Source organism: Camelus bactrianus, chromosome 1, assembly GCF_048773025.1.
Source record: "Camelus bactrianus isolate YW-2024 breed Bactrian camel chromosome 1, ASM4877302v1, whole genome shotgun sequence".
Classification (NCBI taxonomy): domain Eukaryota; kingdom Metazoa; phylum Chordata; class Mammalia; order Artiodactyla; family Camelidae; genus Camelus; species Camelus bactrianus.
In genome coordinates this window covers 87,727,707-87,754,429 of record NC_133539.1, presented here as the reverse complement: position 1 = coordinate 87,754,429, position 26,723 = coordinate 87,727,707, and the positions used below count along the sequence as shown (strand labels likewise).

Here is a 26,723-nt window from a genome sequence, read left to right as displayed (position 1 = left end):
TAGATTGCAAAATAGCGCTAGCAATTCTCAGCATCTACCTTTTGGGATTTGGGGTGTGAATTGACTTGAAATTACACTTCTCCCCAGCAGTGAGTTTCACACACGTCACATGTCTTACCTACATCTTAAGTCGTGCATTCCCCGCAAATGGCTGGGGAAAAAGCATCCAATCTTATTTTTGTGATATAGTAATATAAAACAGAAAAAAATGGAATTTTCGGTAGTCTTAGGTGTCATTGTGATGACATTACACTGAGGTCTGAACATAAATAGTCTCTGACAATTTATAGGTATATTTTCACTAAAATATCAAAAATTAATTAGTATTTACTATCAATGGAATTTTACAATGGTTCAATACTCTTATTCAGTTTATTAAAATTGTTTGAGAAAGGCTAAGGTAACTTATTTATATAACCAAGTATAGTCTCATCTAAAAACAGTAATCTCACTGATAATTAAATTTTTAAAAAAGTATTCTTTGAGATTCAAACCATTTTCTTAACCTGTGTTGAGGAAAATGTCATTCATTCACATCTGAGTCTGTTCCTGAATTGTATGAACAAATGCTAATATCATTTTTCACAATTGTGGAAGATCTTAAAGCCAGTATGATTTACTGCTTATGAGCTCTACCTTTGACATTAAACATCACTTTTGTCTGAATCTTGGATTTACTTGTTCCTTAGAATTTAGGTTTTCGGAGGTTAAGCAAATTTCCCTGCAAAATATACTACTTCTTACTTATATAATTGGAGGGCCAGCATGAAGTTATGCTTTCTGAGAGTGGCATACACTTACTTTTTATAAGTTATAATTTTGTATTTATTTATGATTAATATATTTCCTTATAAACTAGGAGTGCCATCAAGTAGAGATATTGTGTCTATTCTCATCATTGTAGTCTGACTGCCTTCCGTAGACCTGCCACTTAGTAGGCCCTCAGAATGTATATGTTAAACCAATGAAAAATATATAAAAATAGCCTAGTGCAATGTCTGAAACTTAATCAATATTATTATCAAAGATAGCTATTCATTTTAAAGTGCTTTGTAGCCCATGATCTATTAAAATTTGGCCTTTGAGATTATACATGACTAGTTAAACTAGGAGGGCAAATTTCTTTTAGGTCTTAAAAGAATTTTTAAGATTTTTTAAATGATTTTTAAATGATTGATGAAAAACAAACAAAAAAATGGAGTTAATAACTGTTTTACTAAGTTTTAGCCTGAGACCCCAAAATGACTTATTTCCAATCTAGTTGAATTAAAGTTATAAAAAATGGTGTTGCTCATGAGATACTGAGAGGCCATTAAGTATAGAGATGCTAGGAGTCTACACAATAATAAATGAGATCAGTTGAATGTCATAAGCACTCTTCCTTGATATGGTTATTTTAAATTACTACAAACATAGTGATAATTACATTTCCTGAGACTATAAACTCACTTTCTATACTGAGAGCTGAAAACAAATCTGAGATTTGATAGCAAAATGCAAGTGGCGCTTGTTGTTTTTTAAGTGTTCCCTGGAATAAGTACTTGAACAGGATAAAGATAAAAGGGCAATGCCAAAAAGATGATTTATTTCCCAATTGTTCATTCCTTTCCAATAAGCAAACAACAATGCTACACATTGTGGGAATGCACTATTTTTGACACAGGAAAAGAAATCTGTACTTCATCATGATTTCTTTTATTTTTTAATACACAGTTTCTTTTGATTTAAGAATTCAAGCAAATTTTGATATTTTGAACATCTGGGTCATTCTGTGTCTCTCTAGAGCTTATATCATGGAAAGGCTAAGTAATTCCACTTTTCAAATAAATGTCCAAAAAATAAGCAGTCTAATAGATCACTAATATGCAAATATTGTTCAATAAAATGTTAATGTATAGAAAGTACTGCATGTCATTAAAGATTTTGTTTGCTCAAAATTGGTACTAAGTAGTATTCCCATAGCTATAATGTGAAACTAATATCAACTGAAATCAATCTCTGATTTGAATGTGACACAACTCTTACTTGGTAAGAACAAGAAATTACAGATTCTGGTTCCTACGAATCTGCTCAGCCTAGATGATTCTCGTTGTTTCATAATGAAGTTAAAGCCTCTAGCACCTTATTCAGATCACTCAGATGGTTGATGGTAGAACCCAAATTAATATCCAGGCTTCTCTCCTTATAGCCTGTTGTCTTATTCAGGACACAGCAGAGAAGTTATTAATTAGCAACTTGACTCAGGCATTTTTGTCAAGACAAACCATTTACATTAAGTCATATGTTCTGCTTTGAATAAATTTACATTTAGCAATAAGATACAGAAAAATGTGTGAGCATTTCTTAAGCTTTAAAATCTAATATTAACACATTCTCCTGACAGGAAAGTTTTCCTATTTATATGACCTTACTGAAATCATCAAATGATTATATGTCATGATACAATCACAAATTTAATAGATTCATAAATTATCTAATTTTCCTTCCAACTTAAAATAATGGGTGTGTAATTATTAGTCTAATGGTAATAGCAAATAAATACATGAAAACAAGTATTTGAATCTTTTTTCATTTTAATATTTACTGTTACCACAACTGAAATTAATTATTCTACATGTTTTATTCAATTATGATTGTTGAATTTCGAGTTTTTTAGAGCATATTCTAAATGATGTATGTATTCAAAACAAACATAGGACAAGTTATAAGAAAATGTCAAGCCAAAGTTGTAATTCCAAAGTTTGCCTATTTCAGTTTCTTTCAGAACATTTTCATCATATGGAATTAATACTCTTCATCTGTTCCTTGTGCTAATTTTCTCTTCCCACTGGAGCATAGAATGTTAAAAATCACTAATTTATTAATTTTCCTTAAAATGAAAGCTTAGATGAATGTCCTGGACATATGGTGATTTCCTCATCATGTATTCGTTTTGTTCAGAATGTGCACCCTTTGAACTTAAAAGCTGGGCCAGGTTATAATGAAATGTCTGGAGAATAATAAATTGAAAATACAACCAGAGGCACTTTTTCTGTTTCCGTTGTATCACTAGTGCCATTATTTTGTCCAATAATACTGAGTTTGGGGAAACCATGAGATATAGCTAATATATTTCTACTTTGAAGCCTGAGGCACTTAATGATTTACAGTAATAAGTGTCTGCCCACAATATTGCCATCACTGTTTTTAAGATATGGTGCAAATCCAGGCAGAGGTCTGGCCCCACAGCCCTCTTAGTCTTTTTTTTTTTTTATTTTCGCCTATCTACATAATTTCACAATATCATGGTCATCTCTTCTTGTTGTTTACCTCAGACAAGAGCTAAAGATAGAAACAGCCACCAGAGACTATCAATATTTTTGTAAATCCATGAAAAAAAGCTAATTTATTGTATTACAAGGTGTATTTAACTGTTTAGGCTTATTCTCAAGAATCTGAAGCAGGGGCGGGTATAACTCAGTGGTAGAGTGTATGCTTAGCATGCCTGAGGTCATGGGTTCTATCCCCAGTACCTCCATTAAAAATAACTAACTAAATAAATAAACCTAATTACCTCTTCCTCCCCTCTAAAAAAACGTTAAAAAAAAAAAGAATTTAAAAACTATTTGTGCTTTTCAGATTTTAAAAGAATAGCTTGTTGAATTTCTTGGATGTACTATTTATTTTATAGCCTATGAAAATATCTTCCATGAATAATACTAAAAAGCAGTCTGGCTGAGATGGCTTAGAAATTAATCTAGTAAATGTGATGAAAAAGCTCATGAAAAATATGAATCGATGCATACACAGACAAGAAGTATAATCCTGAGGGTAGGACTCCTTGTTTCCTTTCTCTTTCTTCTTTAGTTAGCAGAAATGCCTTTGCTTTAGCTCTGGTATTTTGCTCCAAGGGAATTCAGGTTGTAATTAGCCAATTCTGTATAACTAAGTGGATGAAGTTAGTTCTCACAGTGTAAGTATGTCATATATAATCTCAAAGGCTATGTGGGCTATGATGCATGTTATAGTTTATTTTTCTCATTGTCTTTTTTATCCAAAACCTGTGTTGTCGAAACATTCTTAAGTACCATGCTAATGCACATCACTAACTCTAAAATATGTATGCATTTTACTTAGAATTGGATTATTAGAACATATGGCTTGCCCTTCCTAACTAACTGCATGCAACATTTTACTATTGCTTTTGCGGTCATACTGCTCCTTTTGCAACAACGTATCTGGGTAAAATATTACATACTTTAAGATGTCCTTGATGTCCTCTGCTGTTATGTTTTTACTTCTTTGATACTTTTTCTATTATTTTGGCCATTTCAAGAGAGGCCAAAAATGCTCCAGGAATATTGGAGTGATCTGGAACTCTTAGCTCCATGGCTACAAGGTCAAAACCTATTCAGGGATTAAAGTGTGTTGTGTGTGTGTGTGTGTGTGTGTGTGTGTGTGTGTGTGGTAAGGGTGGGGGAGTTCTCCCATAACCCATAGCCACCCTGTCCAGCCTGTGTTATAGTTCACACTTTCCGTGTGTTGTCATCCTCACCTGCAGATTTTCCGTACTCTTATCTTTGGGGGAGCCATCAAGTCTGTTCCTAGTAAAGAGGAGAGATTTTCCTTATTTTTCTTAGAGACCTCTCCCAGATTTTTTTAAACCAGAAATTCTGTTTTTTCTTGGGCCAGTTGTTAAAATGTCTTTCCGTGTAACCATAACTGTATTTTCTCTTTTCATTTTTTCCTCCATTTTCATTCAAATCCTTTGAATCAAATCCATAGTTTTGCAGATGTATGCTTTCCTGGAGATAAGCTCAGAAATGCTCCTAACTCTTCTGATGACTTTGCAATTATTTAGATTCCTGTCATCCCTGCCACCAAAATACATACACACAAACATATACGTACACGTACACATTTACATACATTTAGCTTCCCTCCTAAAGCTACTTTTTTCCTAGGAAAAAAAAGTCCTTTAGTTGAACGATTTAAACTCTACATCAGTCCCTTTCTCTCTCTTTTCCCCTACCCCATGTGTGTATAGATAGATAGATAGATAGATATGCATATGGATGCATGTATATCATTTAAAAATATTATACGACTATTCTTTAACGATATCTTGTCCAAGGTCACTTAATCAGTAAGTGGTAGAGCATAGATTTGAACTCACTTCTTTCTGTCACTAAGACCCATGGCATTTTACTGTATCACTAAATACGTTGTGCCCTAGAAGAAGACAGTAGGTTGACGGTCATTTGATTCCCTAGAACTGAAACTTGAGCAGTGCTGTACAATTCCCACAGCCTTGTCATACATCTTATCCCATCTGAGCTTCTCCACCGTAAGGATAGACTGTGAATTACCTCTCCGGTTGAAACAGGGGAGAAACTGGGGGGTCACAGGCCTGTGGGCTGAGAGGGAGAGAAATCCCAGGATCAGTGAGAGGATTTAGAAGTGATATCCGAAATGCCCTTACAGGTCATGCAGATGCTGTAACAAATGAGGGATTCATTTTTGAGAAACTCTTGCTGGTGCAGAATGCATCAATGAGCAGATGACAGGATGGGGGCTCTGGATTGTGTCAGTGAGGTGATTGTCTTCTTTGCATTGGATTTATTTCATGCCTTCAACCTTTAGTGGGGGTGGGGGGCTCAACAATGAATAGTGAAAAATCGAGTGGATGTATTTGTCTCGTCCTCCTCATCCATCACTTTCCTTTCTCAGTGCTCCCTTCATAAGTCCTGTTGTACCACGTGCATGCCCTAGGCCCTCTGCTTCCCCTGGGCTGGTGGTCTGCTCTCCTCAGACTGCCTTGTGACTGGAGCTGTCATTCTGCCCCAAGCCCACTCTACATTCTCAGCGTAATAAATTAGTGTAAAAAATCTGTTGTAACAAATACTGATTGGGTGGCCATCCCGTAACAGAGCTTCAAATTAGAAAAAGAAATTCTGGAAAAAGAATATTCAAAATAGCAATATGATCATTATAATCATTGTAACTACTATTTCTGGGGCTCATGTGTATGAGGAGATTTCTCAGACAAATATGTCCTGGGATTCTTTTTTTTTTTAAGGAGGCACTATGCTTAGCACTTTAACATTATCTTCTTTAATCCTTACAAAAGCTCCATGCGTTAAGTGTCTCGTTTCCATTTTTCCCTTTCTTTTTTTTTTGTGGGGGAGGGTGGGTACGTGAATTCTTTGATATTTGAAGATTTAACATTCTCTAAAGCAATATAGGAAGTGGTAGGATGATGATTAAGAGTGATTTGTTGAGTCAAAGTCTGTATTAGAACCACCACACTATCCCGTGATGGCCGGCACCATACGGTGAGCTTGCACCTTTATTCCTCCCATCTGGGTCTATTCTAATTTTGTGGGGGTCCACTCTGAAGCTTGGTAGTTTTGCGGAGCTCTACTGTGGGTTTCCAGTCTCATTCTTTAACCTGAAACTACTATTTATAACATCAGCTGATTAATCCTGAGTTTCGTTTGATGTTGGGCACATGTGTGTAAGGTATGCAGACAGCACAGAAACAAGAGCCTTATCAAGGACCAGCACCCTTGACGTAGGGTTACAGTAGCACGTTGTCAAAGGCAGGGGCTGCGTCACTGATGGAAATTCTAAATAACCTTGCCTCTCCCAGGGAGAAGATACTCATCCTAGAAGGGCAATCTGGCCCGCCCCATCACCTTCAACCACCATAAATGTATTCTGTGCCCACAAGTCCTTATGTTTAAACAGGATCCAGCCTGCATAGTCGTCTAACCCACCAAATATAGAAACCACATTAAGTTAAATGCCACAAAGATTCCATGGAAGGCTTGAACTCGTGGTTCTGAAGGCATTGATGAATGAGTTCTGGCCTGCCAGTCAGCTGCTTGCAGAATTAAACAGTAAATGAACAAATCCAGCTGCCTGTTCTGCCCTGCCAGAGACAGTATGTAAGCACAGCCGTTTGAGAGCTGTTGTCTCTGTGAATGATTAGATATCTCCTCCATTTCTCTATCCCCTCCCCTAACAAAACATTCAGGATCAAGAGTCTCTCCTGCAAAGCCCTCTGATATTTGAGACCTTTGGAAACGGGCAGCTGTATGAGAACAAATAGGAGATGCTCTTCCCTCCAGTCTTGTTGGCAGTGTCTTTGAAACACTCTCTGGCTCCTCCCTGCCCTAAGTTGTCCCAGACATCAGCCAAGTGGCAGTGGCAGCCAGTTTTGAATTCACTGCTCTGAGTCTTGGAAGAACACACTGGTTTCAGGCTGCCATCACAATGGCATTATCTGAGCCACGGGCCACTAGGTTAGTCACTGCTTTATCACACTTTATTGTTATTTTTTCAGTCCACCCATCAGCCTGTCAAGCCTTGTTTTCTTGGTTCTGACAATCACTGAGCTGAGGCCAGAAGACAAATATGTACTGGGATTCTGTTTTTCAGGAGAGAAAAAAAAAAAAAAAAAGAAACCCAGCCCTAATAGACTAGCCGTTTCTCACCCTTGAGGTCTAGCTGTGCCATGTACCAAATGGTTTCTGTCTAAGCAGCCATTCTTCTGGTTCAGACAAGTAGCTTCTGTTGCACCACTGCTCACAAAGATTTCCGGGTGCAGTACACTCTTCTTACATTTATTGATACAGCCTAGCATCAAATGAAAAGCTGTGCTCTGCTTCTGTGACCCTTGGAACAAGCCTGTATTGCAAATAACCATGGAACTTCAAGCCAGGATTTGGCTGGATGACCTGCTGACACTCCTCAGATGCAGAATGTCTATCAGCCTTCTCTTTGCTGGGCCTGAGTAAATACTGTCACTTGATTCTTGAGGCATTTATCTCTAACTCTGCTGTATATTTGTAAGATTATCACTCTGGTCAGATTCACTATTTCCTTGTTCAATATTTCAGTCTGAAAGAATTCCAAGACTCTTTTGAGTTAAACAATAAAGTGACTGGATATACTTTTATAGCAGAAAAAAAGAGTCTAAAATTTCTAATTTTAACTCTAATGTGAACTAAAGATAATCAATTGCTCAAAGTTTGGAAGCAAGATTCAAAAATCAAATTGCATGTTTTTAGCATGTTTATTTCACATTCCAGAGAGATGTTCCAAAATGTGTTCTGAAATTTAGATACAGCTATTTTTTGATCCACTTTGTTGTCTAAAGAAGAGGGGCACATTAGGCATATGGTCAACAGCATCTTTGTAAATTCCTCTGGTACCTTAGATGATGCAACACACTCTCACGTACGTAGGATGCTATTCAACAGCTTATCACTGTATCTATGATAGAGGAGTCCCTCCTTAAGGTTTCAAGTGCACAACGTAGTGTTTTGTCATAAGTCTCTTAAGTGTTTGGAGAAAAGTTTATTTTAAGAAGTCAAAAGTCCAGACTGAATCAAAACAAAGCAAAAATGGGAGACACATTTTTTTACCCTCTCCAAATTTACAGCTTATTAAAAATGACAAAACTAGATGTGCAATACTCAGAATGAGCCTTGGCTTGTTTTAAGGTATATGTATGTGAATGTGTGTGTGTGCAGTGTGTGTGTTCACGCCCTCTGTGAACATGCTCGTGCATCCTGTTGTTTACAGCTCAATGTTTTCTAAGGACTACCATCTGCTTCATGATCATCGTGGAATAGTGCAGTGCTGGACAGCATTTCAGCACCTGCCAAGGATCAGAAGACCTGAGTTCTCTTCCTGATCCTGCTACTTAATAATTTTGTGACCTTGGCCGCATCATTATATTTATTTTAGGCATGTTAATTTCATTCATTTTCATTGGTGTGAAGAGTTATTCCCATTCTTCCATCTTTCTCACCTACCATTCAAATTTAGGAAATAATATAATCTTTCTTATTTGTTTCAGTTTATACCATTAAATATGCTTATATTCTTATTAATTGATAGGACAGTTGCAAGAGATATTCCTTGTCTTCCACCAGAAGCAAGGCTATCAGCAAACTCACCCCACTAACCACATTTTTTTATCCCTTGCATCTAAATTTGTTTCTAGTTGCATTATGGCCACAATTTTCTTTGCTTACTACATCTGCATCCTCACCAGTCACATCCCACAGAACTCAGTTTATGCATCACACTGGGTCTATGAACTTTGTTGCTTTCTGGCCACAGTACCCCTAGCAAGAGCTTGCTCTTCTAACAGGCATGAAGTTAGGTTGTTGTTTCTCTAAAGACCATGGGTGTTGGTTTGCTGCTTGTTCCAGGTCATTCTAGTCATATACAGAGAGAGAAAACAAACAAACAAACAGTGGTATGTAGTCTGATGCCTGCTTCCCATGCCTCTCACCTTTGGCTCTGGGGTTTCCCTGTTACTGCTGAGGCGTGAGAAACAGCAGGACTGACTTGTCACCCATGGACTCAGTGCAGGCCCATAAAGCAGCAGATCAGGAGTTCACTGGCCTGTGCAAGGCCCACGAGGTCATCATTGCTCTGTTGGATACTGGTTTCTGCAGCCGATGTTTGGGCAGACTGGTGCAACTCAGAAGCCTGGGAGAGTTGAAGCCCTATGCAGTGAACCTTCACTAAGGATACAGAAACCTACAGATAAATTCTCCTTCCCTGTCCTCAGGACAGATTGTTCATAGATGCAATAAGGCCTCTAGGAAAGTGTCCTTCAAGAAAAGCAGTAAGGGATGCTTGCCACTCTGCCATGGCCAGTTCAGTGAAGCCCTCTGTAATTTTTCTTCTCTCTTCTTCTCGGCCTCATTCCCCTTTTCTTTAGCTTTTTGCTGTCCTGAAATTGCACTCTTAAATAACATATTTGCACATTTTTTTCCAGTATCAATTTTATTTTGTTTTGTGGACTTGGACTATGACACAGTAATTGTCATATTTCCATTTTGTGGCTTCCAGCTCATTTTTTCAATCCGTTTGTTTCACTGTTTTGACCCTATGTTCTTGTTTATTTTTTTAAATTAATTATGTTTTAACTGAAATATATTAATTTTCTTTTTGGTGATCTTCTTTAATAGAGGAGATTATGTCTTTACAACTTTGTTTTCTTTTATCATAGCAAAATGTTGATTGTAACTTTAGGAAAATATCTCTGTTGAGTAAGTTTACCACATTTTTGTATATTTTTCTTGTTGCATTTTAAAAAATCTCTGTCAGTTTATTTTTATTTCTACTAAATAAAAGAGTTAGAGCTTCTGGTGTGGCTGTTGGCAGGAGGCTCTGATATGGGATAGGGTGGGGCCACATTAGCATTCTAGGCTGCTTACAAGGTCCTGCTTTGTGGTCACAGAGAAAATGCCTTCTGATAAAAATTGCTAGTCTGTATGATTTCTGTGTGTGGCTTTGCTGCCTTTGCATCTCTGATACCATGTCTAGAAAGACTTCTGTCAGAAGCCATTGCACCCATGTTCCTAATTCCATGTTCTTGTGTCAAATAAGAGATACAGCTTCTGTACTTTAGGGAGAGACCTTCCCCTTCCCCAAGGTTAATCGTGCACCTTTTTTTTTTAAATTAAAGTTTAGTCAGTTACAATGTGTCAGTTTCTGGTGTATAGCATAATGTTTCAGTCATACATATACATACACATACCAGTTTCCATGTTCTTTTTCATTATAGGTTACTACAAGATATTGAATATAGTTCACTGTCCTATACAGAAGAAATTTACTTTTTATCTATTGTTTATAGTTGTTAGTATTTGCAAATCTCCAACTCCCAATCTACCCCACCCTGGTAACCATATGTTTATTTACTAGGTCTGTGAGTTTGTTTCTCTTTTGTACATAAGTTCATTAGTGTCTTTGTTTCTCTTTTTTTGTTTTTTAAAATCTGGTTTTTCTGGCCCCTTGCATGCTTCTTGCTTCTCCCCTTATTTCCTTCTGCCCATTTTTGGCTGCTTTTGTCAGCTCATGTCTGTATTTTGGAATGTGTGGGTCATACCTGAAAATACATATGTATTTATCAACTGCTTTTGTGGATTGGCTAGTTCATAGCGAGTGTTTTCCAGTTTTACATAAAATGACAAGGTGCATAATGGCAACGTTTGTTCAGGAATACTGATACACCCTTCAGTAACCGTATTGTTTAAAATTTAAAAAAGTATATATTCAAATGACTAGATAATAGATTGACCACAATATATATTATTAAAATGTATGTTTTCCTCATAGGGGACATATCTATTCATTTCTATTCATATAGTTTTTATAAGAAGCTAAATAAATTAGTAATCATAAATTCACAGAGGATTACTGTAGAAATGAAATACTGCACAGTTTATTTGACCCAATATGCTACTTTCTCTACCATTTTAATCTCTCAAAATTTGAACAACTTCTAAGTGGCATTTACTACCTTAGAAGGTGTATACATTCCGTATTTGTGTATCTATCATTTTAAAAATTAATTCAAGCTTTTGCAACTCTCTGCTAAATACTGTGCATATTAATGAATAAAAAGGCTTGATTTTTTTCTCAAAGTAGCAAACTAAAATTCAATATGCTACTGCTGCGATAGATGTATGAGAGTCCAAGAACACATCATTTTCCCAAACTTTTGAGTATATAACTAAATGTGTATGCTTATTTATAAAATATATGCATATATAATATCTTTATGTATATTAAGTATTAGTAAAGGTTAAGCTCTTGTCTGTTTTTTCAGATAAAATATATAAATTGAAATTCAGCATATATATGCATATATATGAAACGTGTGCACACACACACATACATAGTACAGTGCCTTGTGCCTATGTGCCGCATAGTCAGTGATTGTGGAAGAGAATTAAGTTTTTTTTAAAAAATCCGAATTTCTATCTTGTTTCTTCATGACCGTCCTTTCAGAGTTTAACACAGTGTTCACAAAAGGAGATCCTAAATAAATATTTGTTGTCTGGCCAAGCTGAATGGATGAAAATTTGTCATGACAAAATAATAGTACTCTATATTATTTCTGCCTGGAGAATTAGCAGTCTTTGGAGTAGAATAATTGTTTATGGATTAGTAGCTTCAGGAAGACTGAACATTTCTGGTGAGAAAAGCATTCAGGCAGGGGAGATGTAATAGAGTCCCAGTTAAACTGGTGCATGTCTACACCTCAAAACTGAAGCTGAAAAAAGCTAAAGTGATTAAAATTTGTTGTTTCTAGATGGACAATAGAGAATTCATGTTTTTTTTTTTCACATAAATGAAGATAATTGATGAGAGACTTTATTTCTATACACTGTAATCTTGTAGGAGAAAACCTGCAGTGTAACTCTTCTGTGCATTTTTCCTGTTATTCTAAGGCTTTTGATGAGAGTATTAGAACTACGATGTGAGCAGCTCTAACTGGAACTTTTGTATCTAGGGAACAAAATAGGTAATATCTTCACTTTAAAAAAAAAAATTAGTGGCTCTGTGAGTGTATCTTTCTTCATTATTAATTATATTAATATTTTTTCCAAGAAAATTACCAATCAGATTAAAATTGGGCCTTTATGCACTCAATAATCTAGATAAACATGTCCTCTTAAATGGACTTTATGCTTCTAATTATGTGAAATGCTCCCTTTCTTTTGCTTGGCATTTTATTAACTTATTTTAATCAGGGATATTCTATAGTATAAGATGTTGATATCTCTTACATTACTGGGGGGGGTGTGTGTGTCAGGGGCATGTCTACTGGAGTAAGACATCACAGTCTCAAATATATAATTACATCAAAGTGATCATAGCAAGTGCTTTACCAAGTGGTGATGAACATTATGAGATAGGGTAATTTTGTTCTCTTTTGCGAGAGGATATGTCTTTATCAAGCTGTTTTTCTTTAAGACTGAAAATTTTCATTAAAAGGTAAGCAGGGTCCCTTATGTATTCAGTATTATTTTCTGTTTCCTTCAGATGTTCTAAATGGCTTGCATCAGAGAAACTGAGGTGCTTATTAAAAGTGCCCATTCTGGGCCTCTCCCAAATGAACAAATGCCAGCTCACGATGGATCAAATACAGGAATCATCAGACATAAACTTTAAGGCAGCTTTAACCATGCTCTGTAATATAAGAGTAAAAGCTCTTGAAATGAATGGAAAGATATATTTCAGGAGAAAAATAGAAACTGTAAATGGGAACCAAATGGCAGTTTTAGAACTGGAAAGCACAGTATCTGAAATAAAAATTTGTTCTGAAAGGGCTCAATAGCAGAATGGCAATAATAGAAAAAAGTCAGCTAACTTCATGATATGTCACTAGAAATCATCCAAGCTGAAGAGCAGAGAAAAAAATAGAAAACAAGTGAACAGAGCCTCAGTGTCCATGGGAGTTTCAGAAAGAGAGAAGTATATTAATGCAGAAAAACTCCTTTTTTTTTTTTTTTTTTAGAAAACAGCTAGTAACTCCCCTCAAAAGACAAATATACAGATTCAAGAAAATTAGTGAAAATCAAACAGCATAAAATCAAAGAAAACTATTCTCAGACATATCACACATACACTGTATATCAAAGATAAGGAAAATAAGTCTTGCAAACAGTAAAAAATATATATATGAACAACAATTCAAATGACTGAAAATTTCTCAAAAAAATACGTATAGTGAAACAACCTCTTTAAAGTTCTGAAAGAAAAGAAGTGTCAATCCAGAATTCCATACACACCAAAAAAATATCCTTGAGTAATGACAGCAAAATAAAGACCTGATAGATGAAGGAAAGAAAGTAAGAGGATGCAGTGATAGCACACCCTCTCTCTAAGAAATGCTCAGGAAATTTCTTCAGTCTGAAGGGGCATTTTCTTTATAACAGAAGGATGCCACACTGCCCCACAGACCAGCTGACAGGCTGTTTTTCTGGTTACCCTACAGATTTTGAGAGTGGATAACCACTTCCTCTATATTGTATATTTCCTGACATAATTCTGTCTTGTCTCGGTTTAGAGTCCTCTATATAAAGTATTCTTTGCTAAGTCTAAACATTTACAGAGGCTTTTCTCCTGGTATCTTTTAAATCTATGAACAAGAATTATTCACTTTTAATCATTAATATATATGACAAAACTAATCTATCCATTTCTATCCAGAGTTGTTTTTTTCCAAGTCCACTGAGATATTAAAAATTGTCTCTTTATCAAGGCTTCCAAGAGTGCAGAATACAGTCATGTGTAATGTGTATTCTTTTTTAGAGATTTAATTTTGTAGAGCACATTTTCCTATAGTATCTATGTAAGATCATACAACTCTTCTGTGAAGAAGGTATTTTACAGATGAGAAAAATAAAGTTCAAAATATGACTAAGTGATCTGTTCACTTACACATAGCTAGCATGTCAGTGGTGGGCGTACACAGGTCTACTGGTTTTCTGTTCTGAGTAGAAGTCCTGAGGTGACTGACACAAAGAACTGAAAGAAAGCCAATGTAACTGGTCCATAGTGGGGTAGGAGATGAGATTTGAGACAGGCTGTTCTTGATCAAGCAGAGACTATTGGGTGACGCTAACTGATTTGTTTTCTCAAGTGCAAGTGAAAACAGTGAAAGGATATCAAGCAAGATAAGAACAATCATCCTGTATAACTTTGTGGAGACTAGATGAGAAGATAAACCTGATATCAGAGAAACCAAACAATATAACCTGTTTGCAGTTTAGGGGAGAGATCATGTTTTCTTGAACCAGCATACTGTCAGTGGAGGAGAAGGGAAATGGATAGTTGATTTGAGACAGAGCCAAAGAGGTCTTATTGAACTGAATGTACGTGGGGGTTTGGTGAGGAAGAAGCAGTTATTATGCCTCATGTTTCTGACTGGAACAGTAGTTTACAATACTAGGGGAGGAGCATACTTGGAGAGTGGGTCCAGGGGTTCCCGTAGTTGTTTTCAGGTGAAACATTGGTCACAACGTGAGCTCTGTGGAGGAGTCTCAGATTCCAGAGGTGGTGCTAAGAAAGAATATCCTCAGTATGTAGATAATATATAAACTTATGAATAAAATATTTCACCTAGACCTGGAAGGAATGAGGGCCAGAACTAAATCAAATTTACAGTTGAGTTGCAGAGGAGCCACCCGAAAGGATCCTTAAAGCAAGGAGGATTCTTGGCTAATGGATGTCAAGGAGAAGAGACTAGAAAAGAAGGAACATCTGTGTGTCAAGACACTGACTTGCCTAGCTGCAGTGAGCAAGGTTAGTGGTCAGCCTTCAGTTGGTGTTGTCATGGTGTGCCCTGACTTTTGATCAGAGGTCCCCTATTCACAGGATGGTCCCCATTCAGTAATAGGCAAGGATGTGGTTCAAGGGCCTTGGCTTTTGTGCCCAACAGGGAATGTCTCTCACATGCAGTCTTTGCTCTGTAGCATCTTCCTGGGCAGGCAGAGGTGTTCTCAGCACATCTCAGTGGGACAGCTCCTCTTCCCAATTCTGCTTCCTCCCTTTCCTCCTGTAAGTGCTACTTACCAGTCAGCCTTCTGGACATTTAACTCTGGCTCAACATCTGCTTCCCAAGCACATGTTTAAAGTGACTAATACTCGGTAGGTGCCAAGGACTGTATTCCATCAGGTTTTCTGAACTCCCAGAGTTCCTAATTTCTCACTTGAATTGCACCCTCAAATAATAGTCTATTTGCTTTGGCTCTCATTGACACTATACTACCTCGATGTGTGAAATCATCACTGAAGTATGAAAGAAGGTGTTAACGATGTTATTTGGAAACAAAGCACAGTGTAAAATTTCTAATAACTTCTTGTGCTCTATATTTTTCCTCATTATGCAGATAACACATTACTTAGCATAACTGGAAAAGTATTTCATTGCACAAGAAAAATTTTTATTAAAGTAGTATTCCCTTTGGGTAAGGTCAGAAAATTTGTAGTTGTTTTTTTTTTTAATTCAACTATATATTTTTTTAGCTATCAGAAAAAGTAGAGAAACAACTTACAGTAGATTTTGAATGGACTAGTAAGCTAAATATCATGTTGGAAACTACTTAAAAACCAAAATATCATTAAATAATAATTAAGGCTGAGTCTAAAATATATGAAACAAATAATACAGAAATGTCTTTTCTAGCCATTAAAGGAATAAATGTAAGGATATGGAACATTTAGCTTTTATAAGCCAATTTACAAATATTATATAATTTATAATTTTCCAAATCATGCTTTGCATGTCAGAATTTTTAGATTGCTTCAATAACATGAAGTAGTTGTCACTCAATAAATATTATTGAACTAAAGCTTGATGAATACATGTATACTTGATTCAGGCTAGCAGATAAATGGCAAAACATTTACAACTGCATGAATACTTCTTAACGTCTCCAGATGTATTGGCTTATAACTGCCTGTATTAAACCTAAATTTTTGCTCTTTCAGGTCCCTGATATTCAGACATTGATTATAATTTGAAGAATGACTCTAGAAAAAAAATAGTGATTTTATGATAATTAAATAGATTGTCTTTAAATTTTGAGATATCAAAATATTTAATATGATAGAACTATCATATATCCTAATAGGTAATTTTTACATTACATGATATTTTTCAAAATGAGTTCATCCATTTACAAACTTCTCATAATAGCAAAGTGCATTTGATATATTTTAAAGATTTATCTTTGACACTTGGAATATTTTTGCTTTATAATGCAACATATTTTTGACTCATGGAGAAGCTTTATTTTAGCACAAAAATGTTCCTAAAAAAGTTTTGCTTCAGTGTGCTGAATTTATTAAAAATAAATGCTTGTGTACATCAAAAAAATTAAACACCTTCCCTTTACTTTAACCTCTTATACATTACTTCACTGTATTTAACACATCTGTTTATTTTGAATTTGCTGTAATTGCCATTACAACTAGGAAATATCTTAATTATCTCTGTATTCCCAGATTCTAAGCATTTTGCTTGGTTTCTGTAGGCACAGCAGGAATTTAGAGAATTATTAATTCAAGGTCACTTAGCCTTTTGTTGTTGCACTCTAACACCTTCCTAGAATTTGCTTGAAAATTAGCCTTTCTTGGTCAATGGGATAGCAAAGATACCCTGGTAGTTAAAGGTGATGACTTGTGTTAGTTCAACTGTATTTTGTTCACTCTTCTCATCAGAAGATAGTATTATTTCTCCTCCCCCCTTGGATCTAGGATACCCTTGTGATTTGCTCTGAACAATACAAGGTAGCAGAAGCAGCCCTGTGAGTTCTAGAGCTCATGTCTAAAGAGGCTTTGCAGTTTCCACTTTTACCCTCTTGGATGCCACTCTGAAGCCAGGCTAGCTTACTGGAGGATGAGAAGACAGATGTAAGAGAACCGAGACTCCTTGGCAGCCAGCCAGTACAAACTGGCAGACATGTAAAGGAGGCCATCTTGACCCTTCTAGCCAAACTAACATTCCTGCTGAACAGGGTCACATGACTGAGCACAGGTTAAAGCAGCACAGGAATCACCCAGCTAACCTGCAGAAAGATGAGAAATGATACATTGTCATTTTAGGCCACTATGCTGTAGATGGTTTGTTATGCAACAATAGGTAATTATGTAATTATTAACAGTCGAGATATTGTATAGTAACATAAGGAGGAAAGAACTTTCTGTACTAGGGATACATGAAAAGATGAGCTCCCAAGACAAAGAACACAGTTTTTTCTAAGGAAATATGAAAAGAAGAGACCAGATAAAGTTTTATACTGTTTCAAGATGGATACTGATTTAGCTGAGTGAAGCTAAGGGAGTCCTCGTGACCTGTCTTTTTGTATTACTTACATTGTTGTAATTGTTATATTGTTACAAATGCATGGGTATGCAATTATATAATTACATACTATGTAAATATATGTAAATACAATTACATAATATGTATTTAATTATATAATTATTTATACATTTATGTGTAAATATATATATGGATAGATAGTGTGTGCATGCACTCGTATAATCATAATCACACACAGGCTAAAACGCGTATTTGCCAAAAATTACACTGAAGTGTACATTTTTATTTGGCCTTCTGAATGCTGAAGCCAAAGCCAAAACATCGCTTTTGGCCAAAAGTTGAAGTTGAGTACAATTGTCAACTCAGTTACATTGTGAAATATATTTCTAAGCGTGGATCATGGTCAAAATATTTGATTAACACTAATGTCAGTATTCAAATGGGATATGAATTTGTAAGTGGTTTGGACAGATGAAAATAGAAGAAACTAGAAAGTATCAGAAAAGAAGTTCTAGAATGGAAACTGTTACCAATAGTTGGTCTATATTATGGGCTTTCTATTTTCCAGACACAATGCCATGCCCTCTTATACATTCTTCCTAAATGTCCAAAAACACTCTGAAATGCACATTATTAAAGATATATAATATATGAGAAAGCTGAAGATTAGAGAAGTCTCATGCTTGTTAAGTGGTCCAGATTTCACGATGTGGAAAAACCTCAAATTCACGTGGAATTGATTGTAAACTCTCTTCAGTTCAGATGTAGTAAAGAACTTAGAGAGTTTAAGGTAGAGAGTTTGAGGATAAGAGGAAAGAGTTGGAAAAGACAGAAGTAACCCCCATAGTGTCTTCTCTACTGAATTCAGTTGAAAATGAGGATCCATTTACTATGCCTGGGGCCATGATAATTACTAAGTCTCTGGGGGAGATCCTTCCTTGTCTCTTTCAGCTTCTGATGGCCCCAGGCATTCCTTGGTTTGTGGAATCATTAATTGTAATCTTTGCCTCTGTCTTCATGTGGCTGTCTTCTCACTGTATGTCTGTGTTTCTCTGGGGCAACCCTAATGACCACATCTTAACTTGATTATATATGCAAATATCCTGTTTCCAAATAAAGTCATATTCACAGGCACCTGGGTAGGGGGCAGGGGTGTGTTAGGATTTCAACATATCTTTTTTTGGACATACAATTCAACTCATAACAACCACTAAAATATAGATCCCAATATACAATTTCAAAAACATCCTCTCAAGCAGTAGTATATTTAAACTCTGAAGAAAAATAGCATAAGTTGACTTACACACATTATATTCAACATTTCTAGAAAATGTGAATGATTTTAAAATCTAATACATCAGTCAAAATTACCTGGGCATCTCTTAAGTTTATATATCTTTCTATCTTCCAGAAACACACACCCACACACACATTATTGACTGATTGATTGACTGCTGAAGCCACCACAGAGTTTGAGTTAGAATTTCCAAATAACTACATTGTAAAGAAATTTCCCTGATGATTCAATTTGTCAAAATAAGTTTGAAATCCATTGCCTTCAAGGACTTCAATGTATCTAAAGAAGGAGATGGGTATGTTAAACTTAAGGCAAAAGCATATCTTCTTCTTTGATGTGTTATTGAAATAACCCTACTGAGCTGAGGGTAGTGAACATAACAAGGCAGAAACATTGGCTCATTGACTTCAGGCACATCTGAGAGAGGATTGAAGACTGTCAAATGCAAACATCTTGCATCCTCTTTCTTAGCACCAGTTTCTCACAAATTCTGATGACTAAAAAGTATATATTAGTCTAAAAAAAAGTAATAATATTTGAAGAAATTGAAAAAAATCAATCTAAATACATTTCCTCTTTCTTAAAACAATTTAGAATGAATTTCATTATGAGAACTTTTGTATGTCATTCTAAAACCCTTCTACTTAAAAGAAAAAATAAATAAGATCATTATTTTTAATAAACTTAACAAGCATTATCTTTCTTTGTCTTGTTCATTTTAAATATTTATTACATAAAGAATATATGAATAAATTATTTTGTTAAAATCTCAAATCAGAAAGAAAAGCTCATCCACATAATCAATATATGTCTGTATCTCTATATCTATATGTAGACATGTATCTATATATAGTAGATTTTATATAAAGTATCTATATCTATAAATACAGATCTATAAATAGTATAGATCTATATATCTATAACTATAAACATAAATATGTGTACTATATACAGATAAATCTATATATAAATATAGTTTTATATTTTACATATAGTTCTAATTTTGGCTTTAACTCTTAAAATATGTCTTGGAGAGCTTCCATATCTATTTAGATTGATTTCTTTTGTTAGAAGCACTTCCTAGTATTTGTTTAACATTTTGTTTATTAATACAGTGTACTCATAAAATAGTGATGTAATGATTTTCTTGTGTTTCATTGTGAATATATGCTAGTATTTTTCTATGTTATGTAAATTATATAACAATTAAAATTTTTGCCCATGTTTAAATTTTAGGAAAAATTGGTGTTTTACATTTAGTTTACATTTACTAAATGCCCTCCAAAGATGTCCAGTTTCCATCACAGTTTCACAAGGTATGAGACTAATGATTTCCTCAAAATTCACCAATGCTATATATATTATAAGTCTCTTTATTTTGGCAATTTGAAAGTTAAATAGGACATTTCCCCCAAATCTCACCTATACCAGATATTATCAGTCTGTTCATTTTTGAAACATAAATGTTAAAAAATATTTGTCACTTTAATATTGTATTCTTGATTCTTTATGAAATAATATTTTTATATATTTATTGGTCATTTATGTTTCCCCTGCTGTGAGTTCGTTGGTTTTTATCTGTTGCATATTTTTCTTAAGCTCTCTAGTGTTTCCTTATTAATTTCTTGGTACTCTTCATATATGTTATATTTTGCCACCATTTTGGGTATTGCAAGTACTCCCAATCTGTCACTTTTCTTCTAATTTAGTTTACTGCATCATTGTTATTACAATTTAAATCTTTACTAATATTCATCAGTGATTTTTCTTATTTCCATATAAGCTGCAATAATTAGAGAAAGAAACCTTAATCAAAATTAACTTTATGTTCATTAAAATTAAAAATAAAAACTGTTCCGTACTTAAATAAAAAAGATTAAAACTGAAAAAAAACTAAAAACTGTTCTAGAAGAAAATCAAATAGAATGACTATCCTACAATAAAGGAAAACAATATAACCAGTTATTGGCCTTAACCAAATGCAGACCCTGGAGAGAATTTTTAGAGAAAACGGGACTGAAGCCAAAATGAATGAAAGAGACAGGTGTTTGTCTACATCTGCTCCCATTTGTGATGGCTAAGAGACAAGACCTGTGATTCTAACTTTGTCTTATAATTTTACGTGTACAGGTCTTAGAAATGTAAATACACTGAACTCCCTCAAGTTTGAGTTCAAACACCAAAAGCAGTTAAAGTTTGTATTTAAAAATATAGCACTATTAAATAAGAGCTGTAGTGATGTTTAAATGGTTCTTTTAGGATTTAAAACACTATGTACTTGGTCACTAGATACCTGATTTATGGATGCTAAAAATATACTTTTATCTTGAAACTCTTGTAGTCATGTGCATCAGTTGGTGGACTTGTGCTAATGCAAAAAATAGAAAAGGAAAGTATTTGCTGAGATAACTGAATTCTGATTTAAAATATACCAGTGATTTTCTTGGGACTTTGAAAAGAACTCCTACAAATTATTTAACAAAAATTAGTTTTCTTCATATTTAGAATTTAGCATATTGGATAGAAACATGGTCTTGGGCAGGGGTGAATCTCTTTTATGATTATGCCAGGTCTGCTATGAAGGCATGTTGTTTAATCTTCTAATTCTTACCCTCCTATTTGTGAAATGAAGATAATAATGACTTACATCCTAGGGTAACTCTGAGGATTCATCAAAAGATATGTTAGGCACTTAGAGCAACACCTGCTGCATAATAATAAATGTATATTTATTAATCTAACATTGGTCCTCTTAATTTTTAGCTACAATATTTAAAAGACAATTGCTTTGAAAGCTATTTCTATTAATTATAAAATTCCATTTGGTCATTGACAAACTTCTCAATGTCTTCTGATGAACCAAAGCTAAAGATTAAGGAAATAAAGAATCATCATGATTAGATTAAATGGATATGAATTCGAAGGTCAAGTGTCAGGTTTGATAAGAGAGAAATTCATAATATTTCACTTAGTTTTTAGTCAGTTTTATCAGCTTTGGCAGAATTAGACAATTTCGTTCTTGTCTTGGTACGAATAACTAATTTAGTAATTAACCTAACTGTAACAGTATATTAATTGAAAAATCGACATACAAGTGGCTTTTGACTTTCCTCTAAAACCTCAAATTTCAAAGTGACTAAAACATCTGTCTCACCTGAAAAAAGTAACTTGGGTCAATTCTGAGTGAAACGTGTTCCAGTATTATAACAATGAAAGAAATCATTGAACACTAAGATAAAGCATATTGCAATCCTACATTTGGTCTTAATTAGTACCTGAGTAAGACAGTTAAAAGCTTATCAAAACTGACTTGGATGTATTTTCTATTTTATCCTTTTATTTATGTTTTTGGAATTTTTTTGTTTCTAAGAAGTTATACTCTTTCCATGGGGTATACATTAGAAATAATTTTGGAGATAAGATTGTGTCAGAAGACTAGAGGAAAATGGCTAATAATGCATGTCTCCAACTTCCTTATGCAGTAGTCCCTGAGCAATAACTTTGTGAGATCTCTGCTATCTAAGAAGGAAACAACCTGATTTTAGTCACTTACACCAGAGCTGTACGCTATCCCCTCAGAGGGCTGGGGAATGTAATGTTACTGTGTGTACAGTGCCTGGCATCACACGTGCAATTATTTCATTCCTCCAGTGAGGTTTGCAGACTTGAAACAACGTGACTCTTGGGTGCATAGTTGAGATCTGTGGAGGGCTACGGGGACTCTTAACAGTTAAAAGGAATAGAGGAATAAGATTGTGGAATAATGTGCCTTGATAAGAAGTCTGAATTGAAAACACACCGATTTGACGAATCAGAGGAGAAAAAGTTAACAGCAATTGGAGTAAAAAGAAATCTTTTGAGCAAGAAGGTGATTTCTTAAAACTCTTCAGGGAAATTCTTTATCAGGAAAAGAGAAGTCTGTCTTTGAGGATTTAGGAGGAAAAGAGTTATAAAATGAGACCTGTGATTCTTTTCACTGATTTCTATTTATTATTGCTAGTAGAAGAAGCAAGTGATAAGAAAACTACAAATTCTGGGAAGTAAAAAGAATGAAGCCATGTGTAGCTGGGTCCATGGCACAGTAGTTTCAGGGTAATTTTGTGTTACTTGTTTACCTATTTGGGTTCTACCAGGTGGAACGATTCATCTTTACAGAAGTATTTGTGTGCATCATGTTTTATAGTCTCTTCCTTTATCTGAAGTCTTCTGTGATTTTGCTCTTCATCTGACACCTTCTTTGCTTTGAACAGGGAAAATACAGCAGGACCCCCTTAGATCTGGAAGGGTAAAATTTCAACAAGTGGAGAATCTCAGCAAGAATTCTTGCTTTTGGACAAACTAGGGCTTTTATAACATTATCATAGTTTATTCAGGTGAAAGTGGAGACTAAAGTAGAAGTCTGACTTCAGAAGCTTTAGAAAAATAAAGGAGGTAGCTTGTAACACTTAGTTGGAGACATGTGGCATAATCAAATTTTAAAATGAATGGAGTTTAATAAAGGAATTATTTATGAAGATGTAGCTGGGATTAATGGGGACTATAAAGGGTTGACCTAAATTATCTGGAGCTTCAACCATCTGTAGGCTTCAGATACGACTGGAGGGAACAGTCCCTGAGACTGAGAAAGAAGAGGTATAGCTCTGAGGGTTGCATGACCTCCCTGACAGAAGCTGTGGCCTTTGGTAGAGACCTGTGCCAATCTCTTAGGAACCTTCAAGGAGGGAGGAGGTGGGAATATGTTTTTTCCATGTCCTCCAGTCTCTAGCAAATGATAACCAATGATTAAACCATACTGGAAGCCAGAGGGCAAGAAAGCCCTTTGACGAAGTCCCTGGAGTTAGCTCCACATGGTACAGAGAAGAGTGGTGGACAGTGGCAAGTGGATCTTAAGGGGCCCAGAGAAAATATCTAGGACATATGAAACCAAATGTCCAACATATACAACCAGGATACAGGATTGTTTAAGAAATGTTTTTTTCTGTGGTAAGTACCCTTGTGTTGAGAACACAAAGGTGAGACAGTCCCTGCCCTCTTTGGAGCTCATATTCTAGTGTATATTTTTAATATAATGTGCATATGTATGTGTGTATGAGCACTTGTATCACTGACTGGGTTACATATACATGTGCGTAGCTACACTGACATAGGATCTTAGAATATACACTTTTTTATTTGAAGTACAGTCAGTTACAGTGTGTCAATTTCTGGTGTAGAGCACAATGTCCCAGTCATGCATATACATACATATATTCATTTTCATATTCTTTTTCATTAAATGTTATTACAAGATATTGAACATAGTTCCCTGTCCTGTACAGAAGAAACTTTTTTTTAATCTATCTTTATACAGTGGCTAACATTGGTAAATCTCAAACTCCCAAATTTATCCCTTCCTACCCTCTTTCCCCGGTAGCCAGAAGATTGTTTAGTATGTCTGCGAGTCTGTTTCTGTTTGGTAGATGAGTTCATAGTGTTCCTTTTTTTTTTTTTTTTTTTTTTAGATTCCACATATAAGTGATATCATATGGTATTTTTCTTTCCCTTTCTGGCTTAATTCACTTAGAATGATGATAGCTCAGTCCATCCATGTTGCTGCAAATGGCATTATTTTATTCTTTTTTATGGCTGAGTTGTATTCCATTGTATAAATATACCACAGAATATGTACTTTTGTGTTTTGTTTTTATCCCACAATTCCCAAGTATTCCTTTGGTAAACATAGAAGTTCACATTTTGCCTAGAGGCAAATTGGGAGCATTACAACAATAATACAGTAGGGAAACCATGTTCAGTTTTTTTTGTTTTTGTTTTTGTTTTTTTAATTTGTCATTCAAGTAAACATGTGATATCCTCCTTGTGTGAATACAGAGGCCATTTTTGTAATGGTTGGGTGAGGTTTTCGGTAGGCTTACAAGGAACATGCTGCCTCTGGGGCCTGGTCATTAACTAGCAGAAGAATAATTTCATGTCCTGTGAAATTTGGCTCAACACCCATCAACTCTAACACATGTCAATGATCCAGAACATTCATCAGCCTCCTCTTAATTTCCCAAAACATCAGTTGAGATTCTTGAAGTACTCACAGAATAGACAGTAATGATATGGAAAGAAAAGTCCCAGATGGACAATGTAGACAGGAATGTGAGAGTTTAGACAGGTGTGTGAGAGGGTATATGTGATTGGTCAAGTATCTGTCGGTGATGAATACCTGGCCCACCTAGAGTTCTGGAGGTTGTAATCATACATATAATTCAATTATTAGAACTGTTTGAACGTATTCCTTTTTACTAATTGTCATGTTCCTAGAAAACAGCCTCATTATTCTCTTCATATGAATTGATTTGACATTAATCCAAAAATAATAATTATGTCTTTTTATATTTATTTTTCAGAATTTATTGAAAACAAAGAAGTCTCCCGTTGCTACAGGGAAAGGAACAATTTGGAGGTTTTTGGAGAACCCACAATTAAATTCATATTCTGACTTTGATCATTGCTACCTTTGCAGCTTTAGGTAAGTTACTTAACTTTCCTAAACTTTCCTTTTTTGTAGTTTTAAAGTAAGGGTAATAATGGCAAACGTGCATGGATATTGGAAACATTAAAAGAGCGAGAAAAATCTCCTAATCCTATCATCCTGCCATTCTTCCTTTCTACTGACCCTCACCAATCTGGTCATATTTCCTTGGGCACTATCAAACAGACTGACCAATGGTATAATTTTCTCCATTTATCCAGTTTCAGATTGCCTGTAAATGTATTCTGTCATTCCTAAAAACCTCAGCAAGTTAGAAATATTAAAGCTTGAATGGATTTAAAGCTTTGCCCCGTACTTTTCTGCCTCTCTTCTTGGTTCGCATCCTGAAAACAGAAAATATTGTCCACATCCCAATGTAATTTTTTTTTCTCATCTTCCTTTCTGACACAAAACTAAAGATGCCCAGGCTCCTTCTGCTTGCTGTCAAACTAATGATGCTTTATAAACACAGCCAGTCTTGAAGAAACTCGAAGCCTAAAATGAAATTGGTACCTCCCTACTCATGTCTAAATAAGGGGATAAATGTAAAATACAGCACATTGGACCTCAAATCCAAGATTACTTAGGCAGATTAATAGAAGGGAAAAAAAACAGAATATTTGTTTTGTTGTTAATTTCACATCAGTGTTATAGATAATTTATTCCACAAAAACTGGAATGTGAAATTTACCCATACCATTGTCATGAGAATTATGAAATTAATGACTTAAAAAATAACTTTATAAATACTGTCATGTATGGATATTGGTAACTAATACTGGAAATGACAATGAAACATTAAACTCTTAAGTAAATTCCAAGGAGGAGCTGTATAATACGTTATTAAATATTACTAGTTTCCTGAAAACTTTATATGAAGTACTTGTTCCAGATTCTTTAAGAGCAAACAAATCCCTAACTTGTCCTCCCAATGTGGTATTTCTGAGAGCATTTTTAGACACCTGAAACAATATTAAATTCATCACATTATATTAAGTCCAGATGAAGAATTCTTATTGTCCAGTTAATTATTATTGAGAAACTTACCTTTAGAAGAAGTAAGACAAAGAAGCAAAGGATGATTGTAAATGTAGTATGATTTCAATATTTGGATAAGAATAGTCTTAAACAGTAGCACTTATAAATGAATACTTATATTATGTGAAAGAAGTAGGGAAGAGAGAGCTAATTTTCAGATATTTAATAGTTATTTATACACACATTCACACATGCACACCCATATTTATACACCTACATATGTAAAGATGTATTTGTGTAAA

The 26,723-nt window shown here is 34.9% G+C and overlaps 1 long non-coding RNA gene across 1 annotated transcript in view; it reads left to right on the top strand.

Moving 5' to 3' along the window:
* Positions 1–25,501, top strand: part of LOC123615977 (uncharacterized) — a 257,366-nt gene extending 231,865 nt beyond the window's left edge. Inside the window, exon 5 of the long non-coding RNA XR_006723833.2 lies at positions 25,319–25,501. This is a non-coding gene — a long non-coding RNA (uncharacterized LOC123615977). The remainder of the gene's footprint in view (positions 1–25,318) is intronic.
* The last annotated feature ends 1,222 nt before the right edge of the window (positions 25,502–26,723 follow it).